This window comes from Panthera leo, chromosome B1, assembly GCF_018350215.1.
Source record: "Panthera leo isolate Ple1 chromosome B1, P.leo_Ple1_pat1.1, whole genome shotgun sequence".
Taxonomy (NCBI): Eukaryota; Metazoa; Chordata; class Mammalia; order Carnivora; family Felidae; genus Panthera; species Panthera leo.
Window position 1 is genome coordinate 179,580,126 of NC_056682.1, and position 25,452 is coordinate 179,605,577.

A 25,452-nucleotide genomic window follows, 5' to 3' on the forward strand; every position below is an offset into this window, starting at 1 on the left:
CTCACAAGATATCTGATGGCAGGATACACGGACATATCCAGTAGTGTAAACAAAAGAAAGAAAGAAAGAAAGAAAGAAAGAAAGAAAGAAAGAAAGACACTTTCAGGGGCCTAAAAGTTAGACACTTGCTCCTGCTGCATGTGGATGGACAAGGGAGATAAAATTCTTCAATAGTGGAGTTGCAGAATCTATTTTTATGTTATTATATGTTTTATCATTTTTAGCCAAAACCCAGTTTCATCCAGCCACAGCAAAAACAAAAGCTCACAATTCTGCCACAACTTGTGAGGCAAGAGGGGGGCAAGAGGAGATGCAGAGCTCCCCTCTAGGTGTGAACAATTTTTTTTTCAAAAGACATTTAACAAATCCCATTTGTCAAAAGACATTTAACAAATCTCATGTGTGAGTTACTGTGCTTTTTTGAAGTGCCACTTTTGCGTGTTTACTAAAATGATAAATCACTTAGGTACGGATTCATATGCGGTCAGATCTCAATGAAGGAGCACACATTAAATTTGTTTTTAATTTTCCTAATGTTTATTTTTGCGAGAGAGCATGAGCGGGGAAGAAGAGAGAGGAGGGGATAGAGGATCTGAAGCCATCTCTGCGCTGATAGCAGCAAGCCCCAGGTGGGGCTCGAACTCACAAACTCTGAGATCATGACCTGAGCCAAAGTCAGATGCTCAACCAACCGAGCCACCCAGGTGCCCCATTAATTTTTTTTTTGAAGTATGACAATTATAAGGCATCTGAAATATGAACCATCTGTACAACTTTAATTTTAGGGACAGAATTCATTATAGGAAAGAACACTGCCTAGTAAAGTAGGACAAACATGTTTTGTTGATGGTTGTATACACATCAGTAATAACCCTATGGATAGGGGTTTCACATCTATTTTACACAGATGACACTTGTCCCCATAGGTAGAAAGGAAAAATAGGCCTTCCATCAGCCTACTATTTACTGGATAAACTGCAGGTGAGCTTAACTCTAATTCATCTTTTCTTGGTTCAGAGTCAACTGGAGGGGGGGAAGGTATTCAGAATGAGTAGAGGCCCTTCTGTCTTTTGTGTTTGTTTTTCTTTTGTTTCAATTTTAATCAATCAATTAAGAATAATCAAACGTTGAAATAATGGGTGAAACTTTAAAAAAAAATCTTTTGGCATACTCATATCCATGACCTTATTGTACGCCAGGAACTTGTGCCCAGAATTTTACAAAAGTTATTTAGCTTCCTCAGTGTAAAACTGACATTACTCTTTGCAAAACTGTTATGCCCATTTTACAGAGGAGATGTTTATCCCATAGTTGCTAAACGCTACGATCAAAATTTGAACTGAGTTCTTTTTTTTTTTTCTTGTAATTTCTTTTAATGTTATTCATTTTTGAGAGAGAGAGCCAGAGCATGAGCAGGGGAGGGGCAGAGAGAGAGGGAGACACAGAATGTGAAGCAGGCTCCAGGCTCTGAGCTGTCAGCACAGAGCCCCACGCGGGGCTCGAACTCACAAACCGCGAGATCATAACCCAAGCCGAAGTTGGACGCTCAACCGACTGAGCCACCCAGGTGCCCTCAAACTCAGTTCTTTATATTAATCAAGTCCATGCAGCTTTTCCTTTCTGGATTAGTTTTAAGATGGCAGCGTAGAGCAGAAACATATCTCCCATGAATAAATTCTGATTATGATTCTCTTTGTCTTTTTAGCTGTCCAGGCATGAATGGAGGAAGCTTATGAGGGATAAAATCTGGTCAGCCAGACAGGAAGTTGAAACATCGCAGGTAGCAGGATGCAGGCAATCTAGCCATGCAAATGAGAGCAAAAAAAAAAAAAAAAAAAAAAAAAAGTGTAGTTTAACATAAGGCCACTTGTAGGAAAATGCTAGAGTGGGATGCCTGAACAAGTATAATTTCAGAAAGGAGATTTTGATGAAATGCTCTCATTTTACTAGAAGTGATTAGACTTTTCCTACATCCAACAAAATCCAACAATCTAGTAAAGAGAGACAGAGTGAAACGAGTTGAAGCAGAAGCAAGGAGTGAAAATTTAGAGGCATTATGAGGAAATAAGAATGAGAAAGGAATGTTTTAGCTGGAGAAATTTATGCCAGAATACATACAACATTTAGAAAAAATAAGGACAAACACGATTTGAGAACTACAAGAAATTCATAGGGATGTTGAGAACAGCATAAATAATTCTCATTCTGGGATGTCTAGCAAGCTAATGAAAAGCAGAGAAATAACCTCAATGACCTGTGAAATCTCCCCAGATTCAGGCCCAAGATTTCTGTTGTTATTATTTAGTATTAGGGCTGCAGCCTAGGAAATAGCAAAGAGAAATGAAGAAAAACAAATCCTACTCAAACTGGGGACATGAGAGCCAGACATGGAAGGAAAGCAAAAAAAGCATGAAGGATGATTAAAAAAGGAACTAAAATAAAGAAAACATGTTATTTTATTTTTATCTTTTTTTAGCCCAAAATAATGAAATAGAAAATGTGCAAAATGTGGTACCTAAATCCATCAACAGCAGGATGTGCAAAATTATGTCTCTATTACATCACCATATGTAGTACTTTTGATTGCTAATTACACTATCAGATGTATAGACGTATGTGATATGAATAATTTATTTCCTGGGTTTTTTTAAACCTAACTTTGGGTCTTGAATACATTGACAAGATTCAAGTCTACAACATACATAATGTGGAAATGTAGTTTTAAGCAATTATGGTATAAGTATACACTTTTCAAAGCATTCATGTTTAATTTAAATAACATGCATTTAGGTATCTTAGTTGAATTGGATTTGACATGTGGTGCATTTTAAAATATCTCAAGATGAGAGTCTATTAAAGAAAAGATTGCTATAAAATAGAGACTGATAAAGAACAAAAGGAAGCAGAATAAATAAGTAAAAAAAAAAAATTTAGCACGCTACAAAACCAGGGCAGATTCCGATTGGCTAGACATGCAACCATGATTTACTAGCCTATTTGCTCTGCTATCCAATAAATAACATGTGTCAATAGAGCAAGTGTCATATCATAAAGAATGCAGGCCATAAAGTGGCCCATGTGACAATATATCATCAAGGTGTTTCCATCCCCCTTCTATTTTAGACCAAACTGTGTGCAATAAGATGATAAAGTTTCCTACATTTTAGTAGCCATATTTCTAAAAACTGTGGATCATGCAAAATTTTTGGTTCCTTTTTTTCTCCCAGTTTATTAAAAGCTAAGATCGGTGGTATTGTAATATGCTTATTTAAAAGTATGACACGTGGTAAGATTTCAATCTAGACACCTGATTGTTAGAAGAATTACCATTTATCGCTGTTAAGAGAGTTCTGAGCCTATTTCGGAACAGGTGGCATTTGTAGAAGTACTTCGCGGATATCAATTAGTTACTGCTGACAATTGCTTCATGAAATAAAGCTGGATCTGTGGGTTCAGGTTGTTCCTTCTAAATACAGATACACTGATACTCGATCCACCAACCACTTTACTTTTAAAGAGCAAAATCTGATTTAATAATAGAAATTTTACCCTCCAGATTTGCTTACAATTTGGAAAATTTTAAAACCACCCCTGAACTTCCTTTCTGCCATCCCATCCCATTTGCTTTCTCAATCTATTGTATACATCTGGATTTTACTTGTTTGGGAGCTAGGAGAACAAAGGGACAATTTTCCATAGCCGTATATATTTATATGTATTTAATTTACATCACACATTTAATTAATGCTTGTGGGATGAAGTGTTGAATTAAACATCCATTCTTCCTGCCTATAATTTGGTTCCCTGGGTAGAGTCCTCTGTGTTTCATCACATACAAACCCCAATATCACTACCTCAAAACCCCCTTTCCCTCCAGAACTAAACAAAACAAAATGGCAGCTGGAGAGATCACTCCAGTTTGAAAGATGAAGTAACAAAGAAAGAGAAGATACACGCACACCTGAACATATGTGAGGAAGGTCTGAATGAAACTCAAGCATCAACCTTTGTGTCCAAGTTAGTAAACTCAAACAAACAAACAAACGAAAACCCCACAAACCATAGCAGCAACATTCACAAAGCTCTCATAAGGCTTAGAGACCATTAGTAACTTACATAAAATATAGTCAAATGACTATTACAAATGAATAAGAAACGTATTGATTAAATGTTGCTATTAATATCTGTGGTATTTAAAGCAATTACCTCAAAGTTAAGGTAAAGGTACACTGTATACAGAACCTTGCAAATCCTAGGCAAACCAGAAAATATCTTGGGTACGCCTCGTTTGATACATGCATGATATTGTGGGTAGAGTAGAACGAAAAGCCGCTTGAAAAGAATCACTCTAAACCAGACAATCTTGTTCTTGGAACTTTGGTTACTGGTTGTTGTTGTTTTTTTTTTTTTTTTTTCCACTAGTCAATTCAGAAAAATACACACATTTATGAGCCATATCCTTTTTTATTAAGTTATTTTCTGCACATAACTATAAAACTCCATGATGAATACACGTGTTTTCAAAACGTAGATTAGCTACTAAGCTGAAAAGAAAAATGTACATGAGATCATTGGTACTGCTTACAAGCCACTAAAATGTAAATAACTAGGCCTGTCTCAAATATCGACAATGGAAATTAAGAAAGTCGTTGAGCCACATTCCACTTGAAAGTTTCTCTTGATTGGTCACCAGGACCATACCCACGATTGTGGCTTCAGCAAGGACAGATTATGTATTTACTCTTGTCTCTGTCACTTAGGCACATGGCATTTCCTCTGCTTCCAATACCTTTTCCTGCTTCTTTGCTTCAGATAATATTTACTGAGCTGCTGTTTACTGAGTACTTACTATGGGCCAGCCATTGCTCTGAATACTTTATACAGATCAACTCCTTTTATTGCCTTGATACTAACAATAATAATACCTACCCGGTTCTTTTGAGAACTCATTAACTTAATATTTGGAGAGTGCTTAGGACACTGCACGGCACATAGAAATTGTTATGTAAGTGTTTATCAAGCAATCGTATGAAATAGGTTGTATTTGTGATTCTCATTTTACAGATAAAGCAATGAAAGCAAAATTTGATTAAGGAACTCCCAGGGATTGTGAGCTAATACGTGATAGGACTAGACCTTAAACACCAGCAGTGTAACTCCAAAACCTATATTCATTTAATGTTTATTTTTTAGACAGACAGAGAGAGAGAGAGAGAGAGAGAGAGAGAGAGAGCAGGGAAGGGGAGAGAGAGAGAGAGGAAGACAGAGAATACGAAGCAGGCTCCATGTTGCCAGTACAATGTCCAACGTGGGACTCGAACCCACTGCACCGTGAGATCATGACCCGAGGCAAAGTGAAAAGCTAAACCCACTGAGCCACCCAGGCACCCCCACAACCTTCATTCTTGACCATGCTTAACAACTAGGCTCTGCCACATGACAAAGGTGTATAGGCTTTACTCCTTCAACAACTTGATCCTAAACACCTCCTCCAAGACTTTTCCAGAATTTATACCTATACACACACCGGACTGTAGTCCTCTTGAGCATATAAACCTTAATCTGTCACATAGTCTTCTCCTCCAGGGTACTGACCGGCATTGAACTGCGCACAACAGAGGGACAGGACACGCAACAAGGCCCACACAGATTGATGTTCTTGGGGGTACAATGTAAAGATAGAAATATCCACTCAGTTTCATGATCCTTTTATCTCCTTATTTTTATTTCGGAGCAGATAACACCTAGATACCAATGACCCCTCTTTCCGCACTGATTATTCCCAAAACTATCCTTTAAAAACATGCACTGACAGCCCTACATTCATATATTTTTTGGTACTTTTTGAAAAATAAATACTGCCATCTTTATGGACTCGGGTTTGTGCTCCAGTTCTATCCACGTCAGTGGTCCTAGCTGAGGGTCCTGGAAAAGTGATTTCACCTCCACGAGCTTCAATAACCTTAGCTTTCAGATGTGAATTCCAGTACCCGCTTATTAAGTAGTGGGGAGGAGTAAATAAAGCAAGATAATCATGGGCACAAGGTAAACATTGTATACTAAGCATGTAAACTCCTGTACCGGCTTTTACAAAGAAGTGAGATATAAATTTAAAACCAATAAACACAAAAAAAACGAAGTTTAGCTCTAATGGTATTTGGGCTGCATACGTGAATTTTCTTTGTAGTTTTATCTTCCTAATACTAAAGTGGAAATGTATTTGCATTGCTTATATGTACGTTGACAGTTAGAGGTGGGACATATAAGAGAAAAGTCTTGAGTAGCACAAGGCAGTCACGTTGAAAATGAATATTTCTGGAGAATGATCCATAGTCAGATAACAGTGCTTCTAAGTTTTCACTAACGACTGCCTCTTCTAAGTGGCATGGTCTGCAGTGTTTGGTGATTTGGAAATCTCTAGATGTTCTTGGATGGGATGTATCCACTTCTGGGTACAGGTCCAAAAAAAGAAACTTTCCGGTTCTTACTTCCAAGAGTGATGCTACAGGTCAATATCGTCTAAAGTGGAGCATGCCGGGAATGAGCTCCGGAGTGGCTTTTAATATACTAGAGATGCTGGAGGCTCAATTGCACTAATGATGGATTATTGACAAACTGTATTACTGTGATGCATTTTTTAAAAGCATATGTTTGCTCCTATAAGGTGCTGTTCCAGTTTGTCTTGGTAGTCAGTGCATTTGTTTTATCTGCGTCTATTATCCTCATCCCAGAGAATCCTAACCCCACTATGACACGATACACTGACTTCCTAGGAGTCCTACTTTCCTTCCAAAAAATCCACAATCAATATTTATGATTCTCATCTCAATAGAGGTCCTCGAAATAAATAAACAAATACCTAATAGTGCCCCCACGGCTTTAATGAGGTGATCAAATGGAGTAGAACTTAAGATTTGCCATTAGGTTTTAAAGAATGGCCAGGCCAGAGTGAAGCCTTCTGCGGGACATGAACAATGACAAGGATATAGCAATAATGCTCGAAGGGAAAGAAGGAAGAAAGAGGGGAGAGAGAGACACACACACAGAAAAAGAAAATGATGGAAGACAGAAGAAAATAATAGCTTTTCTAGCCAGATACACACCAGAAGTCAAATTTGAGGAAAAGTCTACATTTGCCCAAGTCATGTTCCCTATTATTTTAAGGTACTGGCAGTCCCTTCATCTTATTAAACATTAACTCAAAAAGCCCGTCAATGCTTGGCTTAGTCTGACCTGACATTTTAGAATTTTTAAAAAAGGAAAAAAAAAAGAGCCACGCAAAAGCACATTAATATTGTTTGATATGTTTGAAATGATCCAAGGGCTTAAGTACTTAAACCACTGTAGTTCATTCTCAAAACCCCCAAAGAAGTTTTAATATTTTCCCTGTTGCCACACGTGTTCTTTGGGCATCTACAGAAGAGCAGCTACTCAGAACCATCATAATGGCAAAACAGCAGTTCAGAAAGAAGCACCAGTTGGGGTGCCTGGATGTCTCCGTCGGTTAGGCGTCCGACTTTGGCTCAGGTCATGATCTCACGGTTCATGGGTTCGAGTCCCGCATTGGGCTCTGTGCTGACAGTTCGGAACCTGGAGCCGGCTTCTAATTCTGGGTCTCCCTCTTTCTCTCTGCCCCTCCCCTGCTCGTGCTCTGTGTCTCTCTGTCTCTATCTCTCAAAAATAAATAAACATTTAAAAAATTTTTAAAAAAAGAAAGAAGCACCAATAACAGCAATACAGATCTGACATGTTATCTTTTCCCTGGCTTCCTGCCAATCCTCAGGAAATGAAAAATGTGGTTCTGAGGAAGTAGTCCCTTAAATCTTAATGTGACATTGGTCTGTCTTAGAGTTCCTCAATATTCACGGGCAACGCACTAAAAAGAAACTGATAGCTGAAAAGGAGAAACAGATTGAAAGTTTAGTTATATACAAACAGTCAGTAAGTGCAAATGAGAAATGGTGCCACAGTACACGGAGATATAATACCCTTGGTAGTCTTTGGGCTCATATCACAGATTCCCCAAGATGCACCAATGAATTGCCAGATTCATTGAACATGAATCACATAAATAATATGCCTGGTCCATAAACCAAGACATGACTCAACAATGTCGAATCTGTAGAGGGAGAAAGCAATACATTGGTAATATTGCCAGAATCTAATGCGGTAGTTTTCTTGGTTATTGGCATCACCGTCCACTTCATTGTCTACGATAGGAACAACACAATAATCTTTAGGCTTTCACCTTCGTGAACACAACATATCCCCATCTGTTCACCAAACTCTATCAATTCACCTGTACTTAGGCCTTATTGCGTCTCCCTTCACTTGTCCCTCCTTAAATTACTGCTACTTGGCTTGTTAGGTTACTCGTCATCTGTCTCCTGTCTTACTCCAATCTCTTTGCCACCAATTTCGGTCCTCCTAATTCATCTGCTGCCAGAATTATCTTCCTATAACACACATTTCAAATAATTACTCTTTCTCAGCTCTGATGGCTTCTTGTTTCCTACAGGATAAAGTCAAAACAACTTTTCATGGTATTCAGATGGCTCCAACCTACCTGTCATGCCAACATCAGCCCTCAATATTCTTCCTTATGTTTCAGCTTCCTTAACCACAAGTGAACAGAGTTTGAAGCCGTTTCCATGCTCCTAAACTGTTTCTATTTCTTCTTCTTCCTCTGCCTGATAAAATTTTTCTCATGGTCATGGTCAAATATCTCCCCTCTGGAGCAGATCCCTCCCCCAAAGCGAGGCAATATCTCAAACTTCGTCCTTGAGTAACTTGTTGCATATCTCTATCAACAGGTTGTGCTAGATTTGGGGAGCTTCATCTCTGAATTGCAAAGTCAAGGTACACCATACTTACACAGAACAAAATGCAACAATTTTGTTTATTCATTTTTTTCAAGGAAAAAACATGTCTTTGAATTGCCTTCATTGTATCTCTGCAAAATACCAGAACCACAAAGCTGAAGTTTCCCGGGAGATCGTTAAGTCATATTTCAAAGCATGTGGTGTCATTTTGTCCCCCCCTTTGGAGTGGACAGAGTGCACACACAGGCTTAGTGGGAAAAGATTCTGTTGCCCGGAGAACACTTGGTGGGCAATGACCCAGAGAAAAGATAACGAGGGCGTCTAATGCTATCACCAAGAAGAGCTAAATGAGAAAGATTTCGCAGATGGTGAAGGAGGAAACATGTATATGAGGGAAGAAAAAAGAAACCTCATTTTAATCACACACTACCAGACAGACAGCCATCAAGAGGAGTTCTGCCTTTGCTATGATTGATATTTCTCAAAAATTCTCCTCACTTATGGGCCTCTCCAGATTCTGGGTTCTTTACTCCAAATTTGCCGGAGAATAAAAGGAAACTGCTTTTGCTGAGCAAAACAAGAAAAAAGCACTTTTGGAGTGAGATGTAAATGATAACCCTAAAATTAGAGAAATTGGAAATTCTCATTTTTAGTTGGGTGCTTTTCATTCTGCAGAGGCAGCACTCTCAGACCTGTTCTGAGTTCGCCTATCCCGTTCTAGGATCATTTGAGTATGTTAGGTTTTCAACTACTCTAAACTCCAAGATTCTAGCTCCTGATAGTCTCAATCTCATAGGAACCAGGAGTTTCCACAGTATGATTTCATGGAGTGTCTATCCTATTCTATTCTCTGGAAGTCGTTTCTTCAAATGGTTCTCGTTATCAAAGACCCCCGTACACCTACGTGGCATCATATTTAAATTTTGCAGGGACTTCATTGTAATCTCAGCAGTATCTGGCTGTCAGCAAGAAGGTGGTATAAGGGACTATAATCATTTTGCACAGAGTAAGGACAGGTCTAGCAGAAAATGTCTAATTCTAGGTGATGGCTCCTGCAGAGTCGGTAAAGGGCACGTATAATAAGGTACTGCAAAAAAGTACCAGTGACGACATACTCGTTGGAAAAAGCAAGCTCAGCAGATTCGCTGCAGCTAATAGACCCATTACTGCCACATGTCAAGCTATGAAAAATACCAAAGGACAGGAGCATCACAGTGAAAAGGATAAGAAGATGGCGACCACCATAAAAAAAAAGAGATACATTGGAATACCTGAATCATGCCTCCATATTTTTATTGGCTGAAAGTTAAGGTAACCGTGTCATCAAATCTAACATGGAGAACTAGGTGAACCGTCTATCAAATCTATCACACAGAAAAGTGTGCCAAAAAGCTTGTCCAGGACAATCGCTGCATTTTAATTTGCTACAGATATCACACTCTGTCACCAAATGCTTCACTCTGTTACTATCAGTCCAAAGCTCATTTCTAGTCATGCCTGTATTGTTATCACTGTCATCTGCTACTACATTCAGCCTCTAGGGCTTGGATCTTTGTTATTTAATGCTTATGTGTCTTTTCTCTTCTTACTTAGAAAATGTAAAGCCAGGCAAATGAAGAGAATGATAATGCGTGAAAATATTCTATTGCTTTTAAAGGGGAATTAATTCTCCACGTTCTTTCTAAAGCCTTCTGCTACCACCTGAAGACTGAGGGTCACGGTTTCTCTAGAAAACTGTGAGCTATACCAGGAGTAATGCCAGGGCCCGGAAGCCTCTGGTAAGTTACCTTCGAGCAGGTGCTCACCAGCGTGCCCCAGGGCTGCGCTCAGGAATAAAGCACCGTCCCTGTGCAATGACCACAAGAAGCACCGATGCTTAAAAGCCACGTACTTGAAATGTCTCACTGAAAATATAAATTTTTAATATAAAGAGGTGGAGGCACCACATAAGTAAACCAAGATGGATTCATAAAAATGCACACAGTATCCCCATAGGAATGCAAAATAGCTATTTAAGGCTTACAGTACCATTTATCATCCAGGAAAATAATAACACAAACAAAAGATGAAAACACAACACCTGACCTTTTACACAGCTCGCTGTTAGTCTGGGCCAGGCTGTGGCTGTTCAATGCAACAATGAGAAAATGTTTCTGGATGTGGCAGGTGACATTCCAAACTTAGCATTCACTGGCCTGTGCTGCAAAACATTTATAGCACCCAGCCCTCCGTTAGGCATGGCTTCAAATTTACTGATTATTTTGAGTAAAAACGGAATTAAATAATAGAAGATTCCTGCAAATAAATGTAAAAGCAGGTGCTCTTTGAAAACGGATTTGCTTAGGTTGGGAGTGAGGGTGAGGGGGACGCACTCCCATGACCTCACTACCAAGGAGTTTAATTAATCATGCATGGAAGAGAGAGGATACTCTCGGGTTACTGGCTTGCCCCTTAAGAACTTACTCTACGTTATCACCCAGTATCTAAGATACTGATCCTTTGCTATCATCAGTTTCTATGCTGTTCTGTGATGGGGCTTAACTCGATTTATCTAACTCTTAATTTCACCGTTAATAAAAACTGAGCATCAAGGAACATAGCTCACAAGGTTCTGAATAGTGCCTCTGGGATACACATTTTATCCTTCCCACTGTTTCTATTCTGGTGACATCAGTATGCAGAAGCCATTTCAACTGAATATTCCTAGACACAATAAAACTGTACATAGAAGGATAGGTTTGAGTTTCAATTCTGGCAATTCATACATGCGGATAGCACCAGCACAGGGGAAATCCTGGGCATTCGGGAACATAGGCCATTTGTCACTGGAGATTATGAAGGAAATCCTGGAAGAAGCACAGGTGTCTCTTCGTTGAAGTCTGTGAAGACAAGTGGGTCGGCAAGCAGAGCACTGTTCCCTCGCATCTATTTCAGGCTAACCCAAGTGGTGAGAAACCTTGCAAAGACAGGGCTATCTATGCCCAGCATCTGACTTAGACCTTGAGAAGGCCACAGTCCTTTGCTTTATCTCAAAACCAGTTTAGCTACATTCGTATGTTCGGGATTTTGGGTCAAGCTGGAGACTCACTAAACACTATGACACAAATGTCCATGTGGAACTGAACATCGCCTTTTCCCCTGATACCTAAATTAGGCTGATCTCTTTCCTCTGCATGACATCCGTCCTTCCAGAAGCCCAGAACTGCAAGGAAAGGGATGACCGTCATTTTGTACCGGTGCTTGGCTGGGAATCAGAGAACTCACTTTTGGTGATTCCCCAGTATCTGCAGAGGGAATGATAAAAACCTGGTCTTTGGAATCAGACAGACCTGAGTTTGAACCCAGGGCAGTCATTTACCAGTTCCAAGGCTGCAGGGCAAGTTATTTAACCGCATCTGTGAAATGGGTCAAACAGCGCCTGTCTTCCGTTGTGACAATTCATGGAGCCTCAGCTCAAATGCCTGCTCGAGAAATGTGGATGGACATGAGGATGTTATAATATCAAAACTTAAGCATTGGTCCATGTTTTTTTTTTAAATGAGGCACAGAAAAATATTGAGAGTAGAGGTGGGACCATGTGCTAAAAATACCCTGCACAAGTCTGTAACGACCTCCCAAGTTTTCTCCACGGGTGTTCCTTTTTATAAATATTGTATTTTCTTCATGTGTCATCCCCTGCAAAACCCTGTAGTCTGCTGTGTTTTTGCCAATGTGCCAGATAATCAGCAGATCACATTTAAAACAAAATGTTCACATTTGTATTAAAATGTGTCACTCTCCCAACCTCATTTGCTCCTAAATGAACTGTATATTTGGTATTTTGGCAGTCATTTTACATAAGATGTGTTGGTGTGTTGGCTATTACTAACATAACCTCAAAACTTCTTCACTCCTTAAAAAAAAAAGCTAGTGTTGTTTACTTAGCATAAGCTTTATTTTCCCACAGTAATGTGCTCAGTTCCTCATTAGAATAATATATTACTATTTTTAAGTCAATTTGAATATGATTTACCATATTTTCCGTGTTGCTGTACATATGGTTCTTCATAGGCAAGTGCTGGTCAAATATACTACTCCTTGTAGAACAGACTTTTTTTTTTTTTTAACGTTTATTGATTTTTGAGACAGAGACAGAGCATGAACAGGGGAGGGCCAGAGAGAGAGAGGGAGACACAGAATCCGAAACAGGCTCCAGGCTCTGAGCTGTCAGCACAGAGCCTGATGCAGGGCTCGAACCCACAAACCGCGAGATCATGACCTGAGCTGGTCGGACGCTTAACCGACTGAGCCACCCAGGCGCCCCAACAGACTCTTTTCTCAAGGGTCAAACATAAACAATATGAGGAATCATTCAAATTAATATGTCACTTTTTAGATATTCCTCAAGGATCCAAAAAAAAAAAAAAAATGCCCGAGTCAGAAGTATGAAAACAAAGATAAACTAGGGACTCATGGTCCTTCTGGGGCTTTTTATCTATGAAGACATTTCTTTCAACAAAAAACGTACTCTATTTTATTATTTCTTTTGCCATCTTGGGCCTGTTTTGAAAGTGTTCATATCATCTTTTTCTCTTGTTCTCCATTCTGTGTGATTTTATTTGCTGGTATGCCATTGTTGTTTTAATAGCAGATGTTCCCATTATCAAGCGACCCAAAATTGTTAGTTGAAAAAAATTCAAGAGCACCATTTTAAATGTTAACTTTTCACCTGTTAGAACTCTTACCATCTTAATTGTTCTGGTGAATGCTTTTAGGAGAAGTCAAGATGCAGTTAACATATTTGGAGCACCTTTAAAACATGGGGCATGCTTCGTATCTATTCTGTGCCTCCATCCAGGCTTTATTCAGAACTTGTTTACAATAAACTATCTATGGTAAGTCATCTTCAAGACAGAAAAAGCCCCATTTTCCATATTAAACCCCAACCCCTTCAAAAATCTTTAAAATAATTTTCTGGAGGATTTACTTTCCAAAAAGAGATGAGCTCTTTGGTCAACCCCGGTTATAGGAATTTATTCATCGTATCTTAGTAGAGAAAAGTTTTATTTGAGCAAATTAATTTGAGAAAATTCACCAAATAAATGATTTCATAAGCAACTTTAACTTCATTATTCAAGCAACTATCACAACATAACACCCCCATCAAATTAATGGCAGGGATAGACAATCTGAAGATGAATCATTTAACATGTCCTTCGCAAAACAGCAATGGAGTCTATTTTTACTTTATCTATTCAATTTCCCCCTAACAATGTGAAATTCCTGTACAAGCACAAAGCCATCTGCACTTAATTAATCACACAATCCACCCAAACATCATCAGATCCCAAGAGAATGAAAACGTGTGTGTGTGTGTGTGTGTGTGTGTGTGTGTGTAGTTAAATAGAATCTTTATGTAATACATTTAAATCTGGGCATATCTAAATGATCTAGAAAAAGAAGCATGGCCCTGCCAATCAATTAAATCTCTAATTTTAGAAACAGCCAGCCAGCTATAGGGTCCCCATCACTACCTTTTACCTTCCTGATACTGATTCTGCTCCCTAGAAAACATTATATTTAAGGTCTTGGTATGTATGATGGGAAATTTCTAAAAGAGCTCATACATTAGGAGGCATGCCTTCTCTATCTTCCTAAAGATCAAGAAATGCATCACCTTCAGAAAAAAACCACTCATTAGTGTTCTGTGTTCTGTGGGCCATAGTTCATCCAGCTCTGTCCCATCCTGTGACAACAGGAATGATGTACTCTGAAAAGTGCCCTTCCTTTTCCAGTCAGCAGATAAAAACCCAACATGGTTAGGAATAGAAATAATTACAGTAAAAATCAATAAGATTAAGTTTTACAACTATAGGTGTAGGGGGAAAAGGAGAGGCTATAAATCTCGCTGTTGCACTCTATTTTGCAATCTTTCCTGCCAGTAATTCTTTGGTTTCCAGGTGTTGTCATGTTTATTTGTTAGCCATGCTATTCCTTCAGGGTTGGTTGGTTCCCTGGGATCACTAAGCCACGAATACTGAAAAGAACATTACCCGGGAACCTGGTGTTCTAGATTCTAATTTCAACTCTCCCAGGATGAGTGGGCATATCTGAGACAGAGGCTTTAGATACATGCCCCCTTAAATATTTATCAGTAAAGAAGTCCTGACTAGCCAGTTCTGTGGAGCAAACTGAAGCTTACTATGGTTATCTGCTGATATATACATATATATGAAATTAATTATGACAACTGGAATTGTTGGGTTCTTCTCAAAGGGAAAGAACTGCTCTCTCATTGCAGAAAGAAATCATCTGGTGTTGGAGAATTAACAACAGCCAATCTCATACTATGGAGAAAAAAAAAAAAAAAAAGAAGCTCACGTTGTGAGTCCTAGAGCCTTCCTTCGAGTTAATCTGAAAAGTGGTGATATGGAGACTTCAAAACATTAACTAATTTTCATTTTCAGCATGACACATATTAATGAGTACCTATTCTTGCCTGGGCACTGCGAGGTATATGAAGGCTACCGCACTGAAAAAAAAAACACACAAAAATTCTTAAACTCCTTGAACTTACATTCTAATGAGCGAGAGAGAAATAAGTCAAATATATTTTGTAAGTAGTCTACACACACACACACACACACACACACACACTACATATATACATACTTGTGTACATGCATACATACATTGCACACATGCGTAAATATCTTTTTAACAAAGTTAAAAAGAAGAGGAGAAAAGCGGGGTGTGTGGGATCCAGTAGGAAAGTGCTACTTGGAATAGGGTGGTCAGGAGGTTCTCACTGCTCACCTGACCAGAAGGAGGAAAAATGCTGAGCTAAGTGGGAATTTGGAAGAAACACCCCAAAAGCAGAGCAAATTTAAGGCTTTGGAGCGGGGAATGAAGCTGGCCTTGTCGCCAGAACAGGGAAGATGTAAGTGTGGCTGAAGCTGAGTGAGAAGAATGTGGACAGAGATGTCTTACGTGGTCTTGTAGCTTTTGGTTTTAACTTGAAGTGGGATGTGTAACCACTGGAGGGCTTTAAACAGGAGGAATCTGAATCATATTTTGCAAGAATTACTCTGACTACAGTTTTAAAAATAGATTTCAGTAGGGGTCAGGGTTAGAAGCAGAGAGACTAATTAAGAGTCTTTAGACACTCTTTGCCACGCAGACGAGATAGCAGGAAATTAAACAAAACAATGCAATAGCATGCATGCCCCTGTATGAAAACAAAACAAAACAAAACAAAAGCTTTTTAACAAAAATCCACAGCATCCTGAAAAAAATTGTAATCACCAAACAGTTAATTGAAAGGAAAAGCCAACGGGATTTTAAAAATGCAAGTTCTTTGGGGCGCCTGGGTGGTTCAGTTGGTTAAGTGTCCGATTTGGGCTCAGGACATGATCTCATGGTTCGTGGGTTCGAGCCCCGCATCGGGCTCTGTGCTGAAAGCTCTGAGCCTAGAGCCTGCTTTGGATTCTGTATCTCCCTCTCTCTCTGCCCCTCCCTCATTCATTCCCCCCCCTTTCTGTCTCTCAAAACTAAATAAGACATTAATTTTTTTAAATGCAAGTTCTTTAACAAATTATATAAGTCCCTAATCCTTTATTTGTCTTATATTATTCTTTTATGTATTTTTCTATACCTACTTAGTGAAATTTATAAAACAGATATATGCAGACAAAAGGAAAAATTGAAATCCAAATATTTTTTATGTATATTGCAGTCTCCTTTATGTTAGAACACACTAATAATTAAGGCCTAAAAACTAAATTTTAAATATGAAAATAATATAACAACTCAGTATGCTGAAACATAAAGAAAGGATGTCAAATTATGAGCACTGTGATAAAAGTCTCAGACACTATTTTGCTTTGAGCCCTCACAAAATCCCATAAAACAAATGGAAATGAAAAATCCAAAGCTTTGAGATGTTAGATAACCTATCCAAGGTCCCAGAGCAAGTAAATATCAGGCATCAGTTCAGATCCAAGTGTCTAATTCTAGATCTTGTTTTCTTCTCTTATACCACAGCTGCCATGGTCTTACTTGAGGAATTTTTTTTTTTTTCTACAACGTTTCTCAAAATAGAGATTGCACAGCCAAATAACCTAATATCTAAAAATGGTCCGTACTGTCAATAACTTGCCTTGATTTGGCCAATCTGTACTCTGTTGGTCTGTACATCGCATTTCTGGCAAAGGGATGCAGGAATCTAGAGCTCTGGTAAGTCAGGATGAAGAGGACTCATGAGGTTCTTCTGTGTTTGGATGCAAGTAAAAAGCCTTTAAAGAAAACACTGAAGAGAAACTCCAAAAATGTCTGCTTCCCCATTTTGGTGGGGGGGTGGGGGGTGGATGAATGCCTATCCATTAGTATCTTTTTTCTCTTCTCTTTACAGTAAAATCCTGATTTAAATTCACTTAATAAATCTTATCTTGAAAGGCAGGTACACATTTTTGTAAATTTTCACAGTTTGGAGAATGTTTTGTTTTCCACTACCTAAATGAAGAGATGAAAAACTGTTTCACAAATAAAGCTGAATTCCATGGTAAAAAATATGCACTTCCCACTCCCAAAATCTAAGAGAGGTAAAATAAATCTCATTCTAAAATTTTACTTCATTTTGTAAAGAATTGCAGCATAGATTTAATTTAAAATAAGCAACGCAATTAAAGTGGAAAGTCCCTGCTTACACATTTTAAAAGGTCAGTGTCAAAACTTGACACAAGAAAATGTGTTTCAAATTGCACCTTTTAAATTTAAATTCCTCTTTAACTATTCTCTACAAAGTCAGTCACTGCAGGAGAGGAGTACTTCAGGGAATTTTAGAAATTTAAAGCAAAATATGCCACTAGCAACATTATACAAAAACCCAAGAGAGATCCTGACATCATCTGAATTTCTTTAAATGTGTACAATATATCTTAAAATACATTTTAAGCCTATTTGGCAACATTTAACTGGAAGTATTTTTGAGTTTACTCTAAAGAAAGACAATAATTAAGAGGATAAACAAAACAACTGATTGTCTACAGAACATTGCAAATGAATAAGTAATAATTAATCAGGACACTCATTGGATGAGTGTCCCTATGTAATTGAGAGATTGTTTAGTGATATATTAAATGAATTCATTTACATTGTTTTAATAGTTTTGCTCAAAATTCTACCTGTAGTGAGATCCTGCATACATTTGCTTGATTTTTTCATTATATTTTATATACACATGCACAGGCACATATATATACATACACACACTCTATTCCTATGTGTTTCCTATATATGTGTATGAATATATACATATACATGTATATGTGTATATATATATATATATATATATATTATGTATATAGGAAATATATAGGAATATAGAGAGTGTGTGTGTGTATATGTATATAAATATACATGTATATGTATATATACATATATATACATACATATATATATATACACACACACATAATCTGTACTAACAAATAAAAATGCACACATATATTTATAGTTCTCATATAAGTTACAAGTTAGATTTATTCTCTTTATTACACTTGTGCTATTTATTTCATGCTTGAATTCTCTAAGCCCACCTAGTACAGGGATAGAGTCTTATCATATCTTTTACATTCCCATCACGCCAAACACAATACAGGAAAACAGATGCTAAATTCATGAGTCTTAATTAACACATTTGTTTTAATGAAAATTATGGAAAAAAATAGACGCCAATCTACTCTTTTACCCTTACATTGGGAATTAAATGTGAGGAGCTAGTGACTTATTCCAAAAGCTAAAGAATATATTTAGTTAATAAATTTACATAAAGTTTATGTCATTTTTCTAGCCTTACACATCTCTAAGGAGATAGGGCCCACGTGATTTGTTTCCATATGTCTTTGTACCAGCTATTAATTACAGTGCAATGAATCCTGAACAAGAGTCAAAGGAGATCTTTAATACAAAGAGGCTTCCTCATATAAAAAGAAAATCAAGTAGGTAAAGGAAATAGTTTTTGTAGGCCAGAACAAGGTAAAAGTACAACTAATAATGATGTTCAGAGAAGAAAGGATAAATAAAACAGAGTGAATACTGTATTTCATACAGTTTCAAAGCAATTCATCGAAGAGTCCAATAAACTAAAGGAAATCATAACTAAGTGAGTCAACTATTGATATGATGAATGAAATTTTTACTGTGAATTTTGTATGAAATTAAATCTTACAGAAAAATTTGGAAAAGCCTAGTGAAAAAACTTTTCAAAGTATATTTCAAATGGCATCTGCTGTCCTCTTTTATATATAAATGTGTATGTGTTACATATTTAATATATGTAAATATAATATAAATGTTATATATGTAATATGTGTAGTAATAAATAATAAATATATTATAGATATATATGTAAATATAGGTATATGAGTTTGAAAAATTTACCCAATTCATTAAAACGAAATGTAAGCAAGGTGAAATTGACTTCATGACGGTACACGGGAGTTCAGTGTCTCTTCTCTACACTCTAGGATGGATACTAGTCATATCGTACTTTTCCACTGTGTTCCTAGTTCCTCTATAAACTCCCTGAAGACGGGGACTGCACCTCATACAGCCCTCCACTCGCTGTCCTTAGCATACTTTCTTTTAAAGATTTTTTAACGTTTATTATTTTTGAGAGAGAGACACAGGGTGAGTGGGGGAGGGGAAGAGAGGGAGACACAGAATCCGAAGCAGGCTCCAGGCTCTGAGCTGTCAGCACAGAGCCCGATGCAGGGCTTGAACCCAGGAACTGTGAGATCATGACCTGAGCCGAAGTCTGATGCTTAACCGACTGAGCCACCCCGCGCCCCTAGCATATTTCCTTGAGTGACCAAGTGACATTTATTTGGAGAGATCCAAAGACTGATGGAATTCTTGCAAACTTAGTAAGTAACATTCCAAAACGAATAGTTCACTTTTTACTCATGCCTCGGTCTGCCTCCCTTTTAAAAATTTCAGAGTTGCAAATAAATATGCAACAACTGCAAAAAAATTGTTTTAAGAACTGGATTTTTCTCCATATTTAAAAACATCATGTCAATAGCTGACAGTCCAACTAATTTTTCACAGGAGAGGTTAGTATCCCTTATGTTTGAAGATGATGCCATCACCTACCAGAAAGATGGCACAGCCTTTTTTTTGCCTCTCCTACATGCTCAGGGTGACAGATCAGTAAAAGTGTTAATCAGGATAGAGCTAGACTATGGTATTCTGATTGAGTTACCTCCTCTTAGATGCGTTAACCACCAGAAACCCAATATATCTTCATAATGCTTAGAATTATATTTCCTTCATTTTCTAATTAAAGGCCTGATTATATTTATGACAGTTAGAGAATTTAATATGTGCATGTTTACTTAGTTGAAAAATTAAATTCAGCAGCTCACCTACTATTCACTACCGCTTTTATAATAAGAAGAAAAATGTAAGTAGCCTTAATGTTATTGTCTCAAAATAAATTAGATGAATAATGTTTTCCCTTCATTATATGAGAGGGGAAAGAAAAAAGAGTACTGAGAAACAGTTTTAGAAAATAAAGGGAGGGGTGCCTGGGTGTTAAGTCGGTTAAGCGGCCAATTCTTGCTTTCGGCTCGGGTAATAATCTCACCGATTCACGAGTTCAAGCCCTGTGTCGGGCTCTGGGCTGAGATTCTCTCTCTGCCCCTCCCTGCCTTCTCAAAATAAATAAATAGAACTTAAAAAAGGCGGGGGGGGGGGGGGTATACCCTTCAAGGAAGTGATTAAAGCTAGAACAGAATAAAAATGATACTATATGCTAGACTGAAATTTTACTTTATGCTCTAAAATTTTGAAAATAGTTTAACAGAATTCACCAGTATGAACTATAATACGACTCACTTATCAAGTTTGGATTTTGAATTTGTCCTAAAAAAAAATTTATTGACTTATTAGCAAACATTTGTATACAACGTACAGAATTAATATTTTGACTAGAGTATTCAAGTAATCGTAAGTGAATTTCTGAGGGAAAAATGATTCCATTATTTTAAATGTAATTTTGAGATGCTATATTGTTGGCAATATTTCCAAAATGTATAGAAAGAATAATAAAACAAAAGGGCTTGAAGACAGTCTCCAAACCATACTGTCACCCACCCTACTCCCAAAGAGATGTCACATACCAGAAAATGGAGAATTTTACAATGCTAGATGTTTAAAACAGTTGTATTTGTTAAACCGTCTAGTTGTAAAGCTTTAATGCTTAGGAATCTTAGATTCAAGAGCAGGTGTCTCATTCTCCATTCTTGAAATAAGCATATATGTCCTCGTATGTCACTTGTCCTTTGCATATACTTACCTCTGTCCCCTGAACTGAAAACTTTAAATTTGGGGACCATGATTTGTGCACCTCTGAATTCTCTCACTCCACTAGCACTAGTCTGGGCCTTGGCTTTGTCTAATAATTCTCCTCTCCTCTACCTAGTGAAATGGTGCTGTTATTTCAAGGCCCATTTCAGGTGCTCTGGATCATCTCCTGACTCCCTTCTGACTTCCACTTGCCTCCACAGAGAGCCACAGTGTGACTTTCATGGACCCTACGTTCTTTTGCCTTTGTGTAGCACTTTCATTATTAGAAAATCTTACAAATTCTATGTTATGACCCTTGGAAAAAGATGAAGACATTAATATTACACACTAAAACATTTTATTTGACCTAAAAGGTCCTTGTTGCATCTGATTTTAAAAGAAGTTAAGACTTTGTCATTGGTTCCTAAGAGTATTTTGAGGCCAAAGTATTGTACCTACCATGCCCAAGGAAAGACAAATCTACCTTAGTGCCCCCATACCGCTCCAATGCCAGAGTTAAAGATTTTATACCTACTTATTCCCCAAAGCACTTTATTAATACTCAGCTCAGTGCAAAGAGCAGCCCCGAAGAAATGTTTGTTGAATGTCACTGATCAAGATTTCGCCTTTCCTTAGTAGGCAATTGATTATGTTTTACCTCTCTAAAACTTGTGATTTCTTTCAAAGAATGGGGCAAGGTCTTATGCACTTTTGTATATCCACGGACTCATAAATTCATTGGTATATAGTAAATATCTGTTGATTCAAACTGAATGAAATTGGTGCTTATCTTTGCCAACGCGTACCAGATGCTACTGACGGCCAGTGTGAAACGTTTTTTCAAGGAGAGGGGACAGCATCCTGCCCAAGGAGAGAAATGCGTGAAGCTTCATTCAAATATTTGTCATTCAAATATATTCAGCTGTCCCAACCTCAGGTTTGATGCTCGGAATGGCCAAATCACTGGAAATTAACCCTAGTTGTAATCCATTACCAAGAATCACCATTGGATTTTATGAGTCGTGTCCTTATATTATCACAGTGCCTTTACCTTGACTGCTAAGGGTTGGCCACAAGTCTCAGAATGAAAATCAAAAAATAAATGAGAAAATGAGCAGTTGTCTTAAAAATTATAATTTACAAGGGCTTGCACCAATTATTTATTACACATTTATTTATTCATTATACCAATACAATTCCTTGTTATATTTTATTTCTAATGAGTATAAAAGTACAAAAATAAGAACTTGTATGTAAGATATTATAGTAAAAACAGATCCAGTTAATTATTAGCTATTTAATATTGTCCTATCTCTACTTACTACATTAAAATAAACTACCTACATAAACTATTTGTATACTCATCCACTCAACTGACATGTAAGAAATGTCTCTTACAGATATTGTACCAGATACGAAGAACTATATGTTACCAAAGATCTCAGTCTAGTGAGACAAACAGTCCATTATATTACATTTAGATAAGTATTAAGAGAAGTAAACATTTGTGCCAGAAAAACACATGAGGGCTCCTAACTCTGGTTCAGGTTGCAAGTGAGGCACTTGAGATTTCTGTTAATAAAATCATGAAAAGAGAACTAAAAAAGCCACGTATAAAATAGAAGAAAAAAAATTACGTCACCTATAATCCTACCACACACGCTTGAGCTACGTGTTGAAAAACAGTGACAATGTAGCTGGAAGAAAAAGAGAATTTGCATTTGAGGCAGGCAAAAGGCAAACAGGGGTGAGATAGCATCACAAAATCAGAAAAGGTGCTAGAACGCTGGGGCCGGGGGGAAAGGGATGTGTCATATATGATGTGAGTCCAGCCCTCCTCTCTGCCTCTATGGAGGGGGCAGGGGTGGAGGGGGGATCAAAGGCAGACGGCAAAAGAAGGAGAACACCCCATACAACAGGAGGGGTGAAGTTAGCGAATACTCACACACCTCCAAGGGGCCAAAGGCCAGGATGAAGCCGAGCTGAAGAAATTCTACTAGTCTCCCTCCTCAGTGATAAGATGTTTCAGTCTAGGTGGACGATGACGATTGTCCTATTTCAGAAGCCTGCGTGTACTATCCTGCAAGGGACCGACTTTGACCAAACATGTTCACAGTTTTCATTTCTTCAGTTCCTCGTACCAGCACTAAAGACCAGCAGGGAGGTCATTTCCGGGCGGCGCCTGGAACCAAGTGGCCAACAGCCTGCAGAGCAGACTGCCTGAGTGTCATCGCGACTCCTGCGACACATACCTCACCCGTGACTCTCCCTCTGTGAGAAAGACACATCGCGATGGTAGGAAACACAAAGAAACGGATAGAAGTAACAACCACCACTGCATTTCAACGAGGAAGGCTACCTCCTACTCCATTCTCCGCCCCTCCTCCTGCAGGGGCCACGATCCTGCCTCCCCCCCAGTCTCCAGGTCCTCCTCACCCTGGTATGATGCCAGCACCCCATAAGGGTGCCATGATGCCATGATGCCAATGATGGGCCCTCTTCTTCCTGGGATGATGCCAGTGAGACCTGCTGTTGGAATGAGGCTGCCTATGGGAGGCCACATGCCAATGAGGCCTGGGCCCCCGTTGATGAGACTTCCTGCTTGTTCCCATTATGGTTCCCACTTGGCCAGGAATGACTCAACCAATAGATAAGGAGACACAAGAATCTCTTTATACCCATTTTATCTTACTTGGTCTACTTCAACAGGAGATCATGGTGCTGTGACTTTGGTTGTTTTGTAACAGCATGACAAGGAAGACTGGCTCCCCCTTCCTATCAAATAGGGAATCATTTCTGCAGAGGACATAGTAGGACACACACACACACACACACACACACACACAAAAGCAATTCTCATTTTTATTGAGAAATGTGAAAATAAAATTGTCAATTGTTTTAGTTAAAAAATAAAAATAAATGAAGACGAGCACAGAAATGGCTCCCACTTGACCACCACAAAAACGAAGTCTCAGAGAAGTGCAGAGTTTCCCTCCAGGTCAGAGTTACAAATTAACAGGATCAGAACTAGCATTTCTGTCCCCCTCTTTTCAGTGGAGTTTTCAAGGCCTATGAGTTCTACAGTGGAAAACACAGAGAATTAGGGGCTGGAAGGTAGCTGATACTGCTACCCAAATCATTAATTCTGAACTTTTTAATCTTAATTTATTTAGATAATTCCTTTAATTTTCCATTTTGTTGAGTCTATGTAGTCATATCATTAATACGACCTAATTTCTTAAAAGATTAGAGGCTTAACAGAGAAAGAGAAAAGAAATGATAAACTCTGTTTTTGCAGATCCATTTGTAAGCTTTTCAATAGTGAGTCAACTATGAATATTTCATAATTGCATATTTTCTTTTTGGGGACCAGTAGCCATTTTAATATAGAAACCATTAATAGAATTACCAGATGGGCGCTTTATTTGCTTTTAAAGTGGTTACAAATAGTAGCAATTAGTCATTGATGAGACCTCTAAGTCAAGAGGTTTTGCAGAATTCAGCACCATGATAATTTTTTGGTATCATCTGCAAAACAATAAATACAAAAACGTTTGTAAAAAACAACATATGTCTTGACAATTTTCTAATTATCTGTGTGTAAAACAGTCAATTCTTCTGCACAGACGGAACTTTTCACATGACACATTTGGACTCCACAGCCTACAAAAGAGGACTAGAAATTAGTGAGCCCATATTTCTACAATTTGTTTGTATCTGATTCTACCCCAAGTCCAGAGTTATGTTTATTTTTCCCACAAAAAGAGGTAACTAATTGCTTTTATGAGAAACAGGGTGGGGGGGGGGAATGGGTGTTGAACTGAAAGCCTGAATTTATTCAGAAATAGCATTAAAAACCAGTCTCCACACTTTTCAGTGAAAATAAGAGGGGAAGGATGCCAGATGGAAATCGGCCAAATGGTGTTCTTTTAGGAATTGCACCTAAGTTATCCTGAAGGCGGAAAAAAAAAGAAGAAGAATGAGAGGGAGATTCCAACAGGATGCCCTGAAAAAGTTGCCTGCTTTACTTGTCACAAAAGGAGCACAAAAACAGTCATTATTCAAACATCATAACAAATCTGTAAAAACAAAACAAAACAAAACAAAAAACCTACTGAATATTTTAGACCAGGAAATAACAATTTATAGTGACTTTTTGTGACATTTGGAATCGATCTATTATACTCTCTCTATATAATCAATGCTTGATGATTGCATTTAACTCCTTCCCAATGTATTTGTTTATGTAGTCGGTATTGGCATCTCTTATATCCATCCCACAGCCTTTGTACATGTTTGGAAC

General features: G+C 38.0%; 1 protein-coding gene and 1 pseudogene across 1 annotated transcript in view; one reads left to right on the forward strand and one right to left on the reverse strand.

Annotated features, from left to right (window-relative positions):
* The window catches only part of PCDH7 (protocadherin 7), a 419,531-nt gene that overhangs the window by 314,019 nt on the left and 80,060 nt on the right, over positions 1 to 25,452 (reverse strand). The window lies entirely within an intron of this gene.
* LOC122217226 lies at positions 23,191 to 23,876 on the forward strand (annotated as a pseudogene).